Raw genomic sequence first — 12,034 nt, 5'->3', positions numbered from 1 at the left:
TTATATTAAAAATGAAAGTTTACAAACGTTTACACTGACATTCTTACAACCTGAGACGTGTCAGATAAGCTGGGTAGTAGCAGGCGGTTAGCTGGTAGTATAGGTTATTTTAAACATCCACAACTAATGTGAACATATGCTTTAAGGCTGAATGGGTGATATTTGCTTATTATTCTCCAAAATTGCTGAATATCGTGTCCATTGTGTGTTATCTGCAAAATCGTATAACGTTAGCCTACCAACTAACGTTACCAGCGGTGACCGCTGCTAGCAACTGCAACAATAACAAATTAATGACTTCCCACGTCCAAATACATTAAACTAGTTCGACGTCAGTATCATATCAATTCTCACTGTATTATACCGGCTGTAGAGTGCGACATATGTGATATGTCGATATGTTAGCTATCAAACTACCTGCAAATTACTGTTGCTTACCTCCAGTTCGTGTTGCAAAATGGATAAACCATATTAACGTTACCCACGTCTTCTAAGCCACTGCGATGTGCCTCTTTTATTAATTTGTTAAACAAGCTGTTTGTGAAATAGCCTAAAGCGGTTTTTAATTTCCATTGATGACTGATTATTGCAGAGTTCGGACATACTATTTATAGGCTGTTAATAACTTTAATTATAGGCCTATAATTCATTGTATAATCGATCTAACGTTAAATGTTTTTAGATAATTTTCAGCCAAAGCAAGCTCCTATATAATATTATTATCCTCCCAGCGTGTCTATGCGGTGATGCGCAGTTAAATTATTGCGTGGCATATTAATAATAATAATAGCCTATCAATTTAACAATAAAAGTAGGCCTTCCCTAATAATAATAATAACAACAACAATAATAATAATACAGTCATACTAATAATAATTTAATGCATAAATTTGAAATGCTAAATCCTCTTAAGGCGATCTAGACACGGCAGGCAAAAACATTTTCTCTCATTAGGTTCAAAATTATTTTTTCATTGTGTTCACATATTAGATGGAGAAATAATTACAGAGAGATTTATTGATATCTACTTTTGTTATCCTGTAAATCAAAATATACTGTCTATGAATATGTTGCCCATACCTCTCTATCATTTATCAATCTTTTACTTCTCACTAATTTAGTCTCTTGTTTCCACAGGTGGGAATGCTGGCCTTCATTGGTGGAAGAGATACCAAAAACATCATAACCAACCAATGCTATTATGGCTCGTAAGTATTATATATAGATGCCTTTCACTTTACTTAATCACTACTCTCTCATTCATTCACTCACTACTCTATGAAGGTAAAAGAGTATCAACACTCTAGAGCACGTAGATGTGAATTTGAGAACTTGTACAATAAATATTCATACTTGTACGTGAACATTTACACTCACAGCTCCAATGTGAAAACCTGTCAAATTAAAATCTGAAGTTGAATGTTGAAATTTGCACTCACAGACAAAAGTCACAAACCTGTATTTTGAATTCGAAGCTGCAGACAAGCAGTCACAAATGTGTAAAATGCCATTCACAGAAATACAATGACAGACACAAACTTGTAATATATATTTGCATTTAATCGCAGTACAACCTCAATTAGGCACTTGCAACTTCTCAAATCTGTCACTTTGACAACAGTGTTTTCTGTTGATTGCATTATTAGTATGGTGTTTACTGAGTTTGATAATATCATTTATTTCTTTAAATATCAGTCTAATGCATTAAGTCATGTTAGCTTTTCAGAGCGTCCCCCTTTCTCTCTTACTGCCACTGAGTTGCAAGTGCACAAGTTAGTTTTGCAACTTGCACGAAAAGAGTAGCAAAATTCAAGGCGCGAAATTTGAAATTGCAGTGACAGATTTGAGAAGTTGCAAGTGCCTAATTGAGGTTGTACTGCGATTAAATGCAAATATATATTACAAGTATGTGCGTGTCGTATTTCTGTGAATGGCATTTTACACATTTGTGACTACTTGTCTGCAGCTTCAAATTCAGAATACAGGTTTGTGACTTTTGTCTGCGAGTGCAAATTTCAACATTCAACTTCAGATTTTAATTTGACAGGTTTTCACATTGGAGCTGTGAGTGTAAATGTTCACGTACAAGTATGAATATTTATTGTACAAGTTTTCAAATTCACATTTACGTGCTCTTGAGTGTTGTTACTCTTTTACCTTTATACTACTCATTCTACACCACTTTAGACTTTAGTCACATTTATTATTATTTATTTGTGCAAGCATTGTACTATAATGTCATGTAATAAAGAATCTTTGAATATTGGATCTAATATTTACTCTTTGTGTCCTTTTTGTACGTCTTACAGGAGCAGTGAGGAAGAATCGCATGTCTGGCAAAGCCACAGACACCGAGATAAACCAGTATAACATCAGGTGGTTCAATCTGGCATGCGACCGTGGGGGTGGCCACCGTGCCCGGTCACACCCAACTAATGAGCAATAAATGTGATTAAAATAAAAAAAGTTGTTTGAAAATTACAAATTGTCTGGGTGTTTGTGCCTTAATTGTCTGATAGCCTAAATATGAATCACAGACCAGGGCCAGATGAGCCCCAGATGTAAAATATGAGTCACGGATCTGGGCCAGATCTGCACCACATGTCATGGCATTAATAACTGTACTGGGCCAGTGCTGGCCCAGATCTGTCTCTGATCCGTAATTCCAACCTGTTCCGGTATTGGGCCGTTGGAAAGAATGAGCCCGGCCCAGGTCCGTTTAGCGGATCTGCGCCAAATGCTAATGAAGATTTGGCCCAAATCTGGCCCAAATACATTTTGCTGTCTGGGGTGGCGCTAATAACGCCAAGGCTGCGGGTTCGATCCCCGTACGGGCCAATCATTTTCTCTCTGGGACCTTCGCTCTGCTCTTCTCGAAAATGACGGGCGGTCTCCCATACATCCATGCTGGCCAAACCGCACAAGTACCTGGCCGAAATAGCTCAGTTGGGAGACAGTAGACTGAAGATCTAAAGGTCCCTGGTTCAATCCCGGGTTTCGGCAGAGGAACAATCTCCCCCTCTTTTAGTCTACCTGATTCCACCTCTCAGACAGCCAGTTAGCAGGGTGTGTTGGTTCCATGGTGTAATGGTTAGCACTCTGGGCTTTGAATCCAGCGATCCGAGTTCAAATCTCGGTGGAACCTTTTTAGGATCTTTGCGGAAGGGAGGGGAAAAACAGAGGTGATGCGCAACTGCTGACGTGGCGGTGAAATTGGCACTCTCAAACCGAGTCGGAATTGGGGAAACATGGGCTTAAAAAGCAAAGGCTTATTTTGCTCCTTGCTATCGCGGTTCTGGACTGAATGACTTAAATCTCTGCACCTCATGGGAAAAGTTGACACACGCCGAGGTTCCATTGTGTAAGGGTTAGCACTCTGGGCTCTGAATCCAGTGATCCGAATTCAAATCTCGGTGAGACCTTCATTTGCCAGGCTAAACAGCACAAGTACCTGGTCGAAATAGCTCAGTTGGGAGAGTGTTAGACTGAAGATCTAAAGGTCTCTGATTCAATCTCGGGTTTCGGCAGAGGAACCACGCCCGCCTCCTTTAGGCTACCTGATTCCACCTAGCCTCATCGCTATCTGCCTCTCAGACAGACAGCTGGGAGGGTGTGTTGGTTCCATGGTGTAATGGTTAGCACTCTGGGCTTTGAATCCAGCGATCCGAGTTCAAATCTCGGTAGAACCTTTTTAGGTTCTTCGCGGAAGGGAGGGAAAAAACAGAGGTGATGCGCAACTGCTGACGTGGCGGTGAAATTGGCACTCTCAAACCGAGTCGGAATTGGGGAAACATAGGGTGCTTCTCAATATCCCTCCTCGTCTCCTCGTTCCTCTGTCCTCCATCCTATGACCCGGAAACCGATCGAGCTCAGCCATCTTGAAGGACATCTCAATTCTCTAATTGCACCTCGAGGAGTGAGGAGGCTTTCAGAGGAGTCATGAGCGAGGATACACAGTTGTATCCTATGCGGAAGTGTTTTATTGACTAAACGTGACGCACGTATACATTCTCCTCGCCCTTCACATCGGTCACAATCTGTTTTAAAGTATACTTTACCTTTGCAGTTTATATAAACCACACATTACACATATTTCAACAGGGTATCTTGCTTTATTATTATTTATTATGAATTTCTTAAATAAACAAACTGCAACAACATGAGGGCAGATCCTTTGAGCGCTGCTGATGACGCTATGAAGTGACGCTCGAGTGATCAAGTATTCCAATGTATAAAAAAGCTTTCATTCGATTCCTCCATCCTCATTTTTGTCATTCATTACATTATTTTGAGCACAAGAAGATATTTTACTAAAACCTTTAAAAAAAAGTTTAATTCATATATGTTATACTATACTATGTTATACACCAGTATACATATTTATGTTATCTTTTTAAATTCTATGTTATACATATTTAAAAAGACATGAATAGGCAAAAACAAGTGTTTTTTTGTTTCAACAAATGATTCTCAACTATGTTATAAAAGAAAAACCAAAACGATTTGATATACCATTTTAAGTTTTAGATCTGTTTGATGATCATATTATTATGAATTGGCATAAACGCCTTTATGTTATATTTGGGTTTTCTTAGTAATCTCTGCCACAAAAGCTAAACAAAACAAAACGATTTAAGCATGGCATGATACCAGCAAGATTGTACCAAGAAGTGTTATTTATTTTCTTATTAATAAGTTCATCACACTATTTACAATTTGTACACAAGGCAATTCAAAGTGATTCACAGTTGTATAAAAAACAATAATGCTTATGCTCATAATAATAATAATAATATTCATTAATTATTATAATATTATAATAATTAATTACATAAAAAACAAATGATGTAGTAAAATACTTTCAGTTGGAATATGACAGCTATGTAACGTTCTGTTTATGCCTGTGTCCTTTCAGATTATGTATGCATACCCGGTTTTACGAAGAACCTCTGAGGGTCGACTCCTTATGGGGCCAACTGAGGAGGCCAATAGGAGGAAGATCGTGTTGGCAGGGAGGGCCAGGTGTAAGGAGGAGGTCCTGGCTGAGGCCACTGCCTTTTTGAGGCAGAATGGAGGGAATCCTGGAGACCAGTTCCTGGTTCTGGCTCACTGCAAGATCCAGTTTGGGAAACACCAGGGTCAGAGGTTCCTGTGGCTGCTGGAGAACTCACTGGGGTATGCCTGCTATCTGGTCAGCAGCATTTTGGGGGAGGAGGAGAGGGACAACCCGCTGTCGGACAACAAACACCTGTTCCTCAGATACACCTCGCAGATCAGGGAGGTAGGCGAGGCTGTAGAGGTGTATCAGAAAAAAACAGGCCATGCTGCAGGAGGCACAGAGGACAGGAGACTCTGGATGTCTGATGGTGGAGTTTGGGGATTTTAAGGGTAGGTAAATGAAGGAGGTGTATGAGGACCCAAGCAAGGAGGCCCAGGCTCTCATCACCTACCTGAAGACGGGAAAGGCCAGGCCTAACACCAATATGGCCCTTTTCAAAGCATACGTGCTGAAGAGGCAGGCTCTAGCCCACGTGCCCACCACCACTGTGCCCACTGCATCTGTCCTCACTTCTGCTGTGCCCACTGCCACTATGTCTGTTCCTCCTCCACCTACTGCCACTAAAAAGAGACACACAAAAGATTTTGTCTCCAGCCAAACCCTGTAAGTGGGTACGTTTTTTCTTTTTTCTCCAGCCACTGCAGGCTCGAGAGGCCCTGCTCCTGCCCCGGCTCGTGCTACTGCCCCTGCTCCTGCCCCTTATCCTGCTCCTCCAGCATTGTGGACCCCTGGCCAGGTGTCCCAGTCGCCTGCAGAGCTTCCTGTCCACTGGAAAGAGCAACTCCCATCTTTCCAGCAAGGCTTTCAACCCCTGTCCCTCTGCACCAGGACCATCCTCACTACAGCCACCCACAGGACTGCAGCGCCCTGCCCAGCCTCCTCTGCAGTCTCCTCCTCTGCACCCTGCCCAGCCTCCTCTGCAGTCTCCTCCTCTGCGCCCTGCCCAGCCTCCTCTGCAGTCTCCTCCTCTGCGCCCTGCCCAGCCTCCTCTGCAGTCTCCTCCTCTGCGCCCTGCTCAGCCTCCTCTGCAGTCTCCTCCACAGCCTTCTGTCCAGCCAAGTGCTGCCTCTGCTCCTGCAACATCAACTGGGTCCAGTGTTGCAGACCAGGCTCCTGTAAGTAAGCTTCTCATTATTCGTGTGCAGGTCCTGCAGCGTGATTTCCAATGACCACAAAAAAAGAGGCCGCATTTCCTCTGTGCTGGAAACTTTGTACTGGCTACCTTTTAATTGTTGATTTAATCAAAAAATTGCGCTTTAAGCCATGGAAGCTGAAATGTTTTCGGCCCGACAGCAGCAGGGAGGATGTATGTTTCGGCTCGTTGGTCTAGGGGTATGATTCTCGCTTAGGGTGCGAGAGGTCCCGGGTTCAAATCCCGGACGAGCCCATTATTCGGCTTTGCTTTTAATCTCTTCAGCCTTATTAGGGCAACCAGGATATTTCTGAGCAATTGGGGATAAAATGTGCCAGAGAGAGGCTGGTTAGCTCAGTTGGTTAGAGCGTGGCGCTAATAACGCCAAGGCTGCGAGTTCGATCCCCGTACGGGCCAATCATTTTCTCTCTGGGACCTTCGCTCTGCTCTTCTCGAAAATGACGGGCGGTCTCCCATACATACATGCTGGCCAAACCGCACAAGTACCTGGCCGAAATAGCTCAGTTGGGAGAGCGTTAGACTGAAGATCTAAAGGTCCCTGGTTCAATCCCGGATTTCGGCAGAGGAACAACCTCCCCCTCTTTTAGTCTACCTGATTCCACCTCTCAGACAGCCAGTTAGCAGGGTGTGTTGGTTCCATGGTGTAATGGTTAGCACTCTGGGCTTTGAATCCAGCGATCCGAGTTCAAATCTCGGTGGAACCTTTTTAGGATCTTTGCGGAAGGGAGGGGAAAAACAGAGGTGATGCGCAACTGCTGACGTGGCGGGGAAATTGGCACTCTCAAACCGAGTCGGAATTGGGGAAACATGGGCTTAAAAAGCAAAGGCTTCTTTCGCTCCTTGCTATGGGGGTTCTGGACTGAATGACTTAAATCTCTGCACCTCATGGGAAAAGTTGACACACGCCGAGGTTCCATGGTGTAAGGGTTAGCACTCTGGGCTCTGAATCCAGTGATCCGAATTCAAATCTCGGTGGGACCTTCATTTGCCAGGCTAAACAGCACAAGTACCTGGCCGAAATAGCTCAGTTGGGAGAGTGTTAGACTGAAGATCTAAAGGTCCCTGGTTCAATCTCGGGTTTCGGCAGAGGAACCACGCCCGCCTCCTTTAGGCTACCTGATTCCACCTAGCCTCATCGCTATCTCCCTCTCAGACAAACAGCTGGGAGGGTGTGTTGGTTCCATGGTGTAAAGGTTAGCACTCTGGGCTTTGAATCCAGCGATCCGAGTTCAAATCTCAGTAGAACCTTTTTAGGTTCTTCGCGGAAGGGAGGGAAAAAACAGAGGTGATGCGCAATTGCTGACGTGGCGGTGAAATTGGCACTCTCAAACCGAGTCGGAATTGGGGAAACATAGGGTGCTTCTCAATATCCCTCCTCGTCTCCTCGTTCCTCTGTCCTCCATCCTATGACCCGGAAACCGATCGAGCTCAGCCATCTTGAAGGACATCTCAATTCTCTAATTCAGCGTTTCCCAAACGGGGTGCCGCGGCACCCTGGGGTGCCTTCTGGCGAGAGCAGGGGTGCCGTGTAAAAACTCCATTAAACATTTTTAAATTGCTAAAATGTTTAAAAAAAATAATAATAAATGTATCATCATTCTCGCATCGTCTAATAACAACAAATAATGCACACAAATTTATAATAAAAAATGCAACTCATAAGTTTTCCGCGTTCGTTGAATTGCGGGGGTTCCTCATGATTTCATTCTCGTGCTTCATTCCCAGCGTCCACACATAAAGCTGCCTCTTTTTCATGGCTTTTTGCGCTTACGGTCAAATACACACGAACCATTGTCACAACGTCCGTCTTGCCGCATATTCACAAACACATCGGTTATGTCCGTACTGCTGTCAACGGTAACGCGTGCGATTAATGTTTTTCAGTTTTACGCGTTAAAAAAGATTTAAACACAATTAACGCAGCATCCGTTTTTTCTGTCATCCTTTGGCTAGCCTTACATTATATAATCACGTTCTTATTCATGCAAATGCTTTTAAACCATGCAACCGCGAAAAGACAAAAGAGAACGCGCTGTCTGTGAATGTCCTGCTGACACAGGACGACGCGCATCGCGTGCCAGAATCGACTTCTCTTTCGTGCTTGAACGAATAATAACACACAGTTATGACAAAATGTCCGTTTTGTTGAGTATCCTCATGAGAGCAGTCTTAAATTAGTTAAAATCTTAAATTAGAGTTGTGAGAAGATGGGACGCGTGTGAGATAAACAAGTGCAGCAGTGACAACAGAATCAAAGAACAGGTAACAGAGAAAATTACTCACTGCTCTTGACTAAAGAACGCTTGTAGCTTTAATAAGGATTCATCTATATTTAATTTATTATTTATGCAGTGAAGACTGTAAAGTGTTTGATAACTTTATTCAATTTCTGTGTATTTCCTGACATCAGTAGCAGTATTGGTATCAGTGATACTGGGCTTCATTCATAAAAAAGATGCCATTAAACAATTATTTAAAATATACTGTCTTTATGTTGTTTATACATTAATTTGGAGATTAACTGTGAAATTATTACATTATAAAATATATTAAAAACAAGCTATCTTGTGCAATTATAACAAAATTATCCCAATTTAAAAACACAAATAGGCCTACACTGAGTGAGCAAACATTTAGGTGAGATTTGCAATGGTAATTGAGCAATGTTTTGCTGAATTATGAATAAAAGCCTTAATTAAATATGTCATCATGTAAAGTCATCTCTGCAGAAGAAATTAATGATTTCCTAGACTTTAAATGGATGGACAAAAAAATTGATAATATTAAAAAATATCTATATGACAGTAGGCCTATATACGGCAGTTATTCCCTGTGGTATTGAAAATCAATACATTTCAAGGTATAGTATCAAAGTAGTATCGTGACAACACTAGTGTAGGGTGCCACAATTTTTTTTAAATTTTCAAAGGGTGCCTCGACTGAAAAAAGTTTGGGAAACACTGCTCTAATTGCACCTCGAGGAGTGAGGAGGCTTTCAGAGGAGTCATGAGCGAGGATACACAGTTGTATCCTATGCGGAAGTGTTTTATTGACTAAACGTGAGGCACGTATACATTCTCCTCCCCCTTCACATCGGTCACAATCTGTTTTAAAGTATACTTTACCTTTGCAGTTTATATAAACCACACATTACACATATTTCAACAGGGTATCTTGCTTTATTATTATTTATTATGAATTTCTTAAATAAACAAACTGCAACAACATGAGGGCAGATCCTTTGAGCGCTGCTGATGACGCTATGAAGTGACGCTCGAGTGATCAAGTATTCCAATGTATAAAAAAGCTTTCATTCGATTCCTCCATCCTCATTTTTGTCATTCATTACATTATTTTGAGCACAAGAAGATATTTTACTAAAACCTTTAAAAAAAAGTTTAATTCATATATGTTATACTATACTATGTTATACACCAGTATACATATTTATGTTATCTTTTTAAATACTATGTTATACATATTTAAAAAGACATGAATAGGCAAAAACAAGTGTTTTTTTGTTTCAACAAATGATTCTCAACTACGTTATAAAAGATATACCAAAACGATTTGATATACCATTTTAAGTTTTAGATCTGTTTGATGATCATATTATTATGAATTGTCATAAACGCCTTTATGTTATATTTGGTGTTTCTTAGTAATCTCTGCCACAAAAGCTAAACAAAACAAAACGATTTAAGCAGGGCATGATACCAGCAAGATTGTACCAAGAAGTGTTATTTATTTTCTTATTAATAAGTTCATCACACTATTTACAATTTGTACACAAGGCAATTCAAAGTGATTCACAGTTGTATAAAAAACAATAATGCTTATGCTCATAATAATAATAATCATTAATTATTATAATATTATAATAATTTATTACATAAAAAGCAAATGCTGTAGTAAAATACTTTCAGTTGGAATATGACAGCTATGTAACGTTCTGTTTATGCCTGTGTCCTTTCAGATTATGTATGCATACCCGGTTTTACGAAGAACCTCTGAGGGTCGACTCCTTATGGGGCCAACTGAGGAGGCCAATAGGAGGGAGATCGTGTTGGCAGATAGGGCCAGGTGTAAGGAGGAGGTCCTGGCTGAGGCCACTGCCTTTGTGAGGCAGAATGGAGGGAATCCTGGAGACCAGTACCTGGTTCTGGCTCACTGCAAGATCCAGTTTGGGAAACACCAGGGTCAGAGGTTCCTGTGGCTGCTGGAGAACTCACTGGGGTATGCCTGCTATCTGGTCAGCAGCATTTTGGGGGAGGAGGAGAGGGACAACCCGCTGTCGGCCAACAAACACCTGTTCCTCAGATACACCTCGCAGATCAGGGAGGTAGGCGAGGCTGTGGAGGTGTATCAGAAAAAACAGGCCATGCTGCAGGAGGCCGAGAGGACAGGACACTCTGGATGTCTGATGGTGGAGTTTGGGGATTTTAAGGGTAGGTCAATGAAGGAGGTGTATGAGGACCCAAGCAAGGAGGCCCAGGCTCTCATCACCTACCTGAAGAAGGCAAAGGCCAGGCCTAACACCAATATGGCCCTTTTCAAAGCATACGTGCTGAAGAGGCAGGCTCCAGCCCACGTGCCCACCACCACTGTGCCCACTGCATCTGTCCTCACTGCTGCTGTGCCCACTGCCACTGTGTCTGTTCCTCCTCCACCTACTGCCACTAAGAACAGGCCACTGCTGGCGACCAATGTGAAGGCCCTGTTGGCGCGGGGGAAGCATTTATCTGCTTCACAGCTGGCACAAAAGATTTTGTCTCCAGCCAAACCCTGTAAGTGATTTGCAAGCTTTAAAATCATTACAGTATATGTTATGCAGTATATATGTCTAACGAAAATACGTGTTCAACAGCTGCAGGACCACGTGTACCACCTGCGTCTGAGTCCGCAGCCCGGAGACAGCTCTTTACATGTGGTGAGTATCACTTAACGCATACAAGTGTGTTGGTGACATGTGCTTAGTGTTTTATGTTATTTTACAGACTCTGCTGCTACGGATTTTTTTGAGGAGGAAGATGACCTGGAGATGGCAACTGTAGCCTCGCAAGCTGAGGAACAACTTCCTCAAGGTATGTAAATCTTAAACAATATTTTACAAACAATTACAAATAAAACAAAACAGTCTTTTTTAAATGACATATTATTTTATTTCACAACACAGATGTAGCGACAATGAGTCTTACATTAAATTAGCTCAAATTATATATAGGGAATTTAATAATTAATCATGAATGATTAATATATTGCACATTACAGTTAAATTATCGAAGCTGAAAATAGATCGATTGTATATATGAATGATCACCATAATGGGTTATGGTTCGTCATTAATATATCAATAGTCTTATTACAGATTGATTATATGAGATAACCTTAAATGGAATTAATTTAGTTATCGAACAATCTGTTTGTCCAGCAAACGGCCGTAATATTAACATCAATTTTCAACAAAAATTATCTCTTTCTTATAATTCCAAACAAGCTATTTTCTGGCCAGGAAAAATCACCTTCTTGTTATTATAAAATTTAGGTTACTGAAATAGCCACGAAATGTAAAGCTTTGTAGCTAAAGGGTCGAACACTTCATTGACTTTGTAAAAATGAGCACTTTAGACAATTAGCAATCAAGAATATAATGGTTTTAATAAAAAGAACCTTACCTACTTGCCACGGAATAGGTGGTTTTCGGACACCTCTAGTGGGCGATAGAGAGCATATTGCCCCCTGACCCCCCCCCCCCCCCCCCCCCCCCTGCTCCTGTGGCTTACTTTTGACCAATCGGCGACCGCTATTATTAATCGATCATT

General features: G+C 41.6%; 7 non-coding genes across 7 annotated transcripts; all 7 read left to right on the top strand.

Annotated features, from left to right (window-relative positions):
- The first annotated feature begins 3,073 nt into the window (after positions 1-3,073).
- On the top strand, positions 3,074-3,145 carry trnaq-uug (transfer RNA glutamine (anticodon UUG)). Its single transcript has one exon. It is a non-coding gene; the product is annotated as a tRNA-Gln (tRNA).
- Positions 3,146-3,617: 472 nt separating this feature from the next.
- On the top strand, positions 3,618-3,689 carry trnaq-uug (transfer RNA glutamine (anticodon UUG)). The gene has a single exon. It is a non-coding gene; the product is annotated as a tRNA-Gln (tRNA).
- Positions 3,690-6,374: 2,685 nt separating this feature from the next.
- On the top strand, positions 6,375-6,446 carry trnap-agg (transfer RNA proline (anticodon AGG)). Its single transcript has one exon. It is a non-coding gene; the product is annotated as a tRNA-Pro (tRNA).
- Positions 6,447-6,534: 88 nt separating this feature from the next.
- Positions 6,535-6,608, top strand: trnai-aau (transfer RNA isoleucine (anticodon AAU)). Its single transcript has one exon. It is a non-coding gene; the product is annotated as a tRNA-Ile (tRNA).
- A 93-nt stretch (positions 6,609-6,701) lies between these two features.
- trnaf-gaa (transfer RNA phenylalanine (anticodon GAA)) lies at positions 6,702-6,774 on the top strand. The gene has a single exon. It is a non-coding gene; the product is annotated as a tRNA-Phe (tRNA).
- A 70-nt stretch (positions 6,775-6,844) lies between these two features.
- Positions 6,845-6,916, top strand: trnaq-uug (transfer RNA glutamine (anticodon UUG)). The gene has a single exon. It is a non-coding gene; the product is annotated as a tRNA-Gln (tRNA).
- Positions 6,917-7,225: 309 nt separating this feature from the next.
- trnaf-gaa (transfer RNA phenylalanine (anticodon GAA)) lies at positions 7,226-7,298 on the top strand. Its single transcript has one exon. It is a non-coding gene; the product is annotated as a tRNA-Phe (tRNA).
- The last annotated feature ends 4,736 nt before the right edge of the window (positions 7,299-12,034 follow it).

Source organism: Siphateles boraxobius, unplaced genomic scaffold (assembly GCF_051911475.1).
Source record: "Siphateles boraxobius isolate OS27281-9 unplaced genomic scaffold, OSU_SipBor_1 269, whole genome shotgun sequence".
NCBI lineage: Eukaryota > Metazoa > Chordata > Actinopteri > Cypriniformes > Leuciscidae > Siphateles > Siphateles boraxobius.
This window is presented reverse-complemented; position numbering and strand designations above follow the sequence as displayed.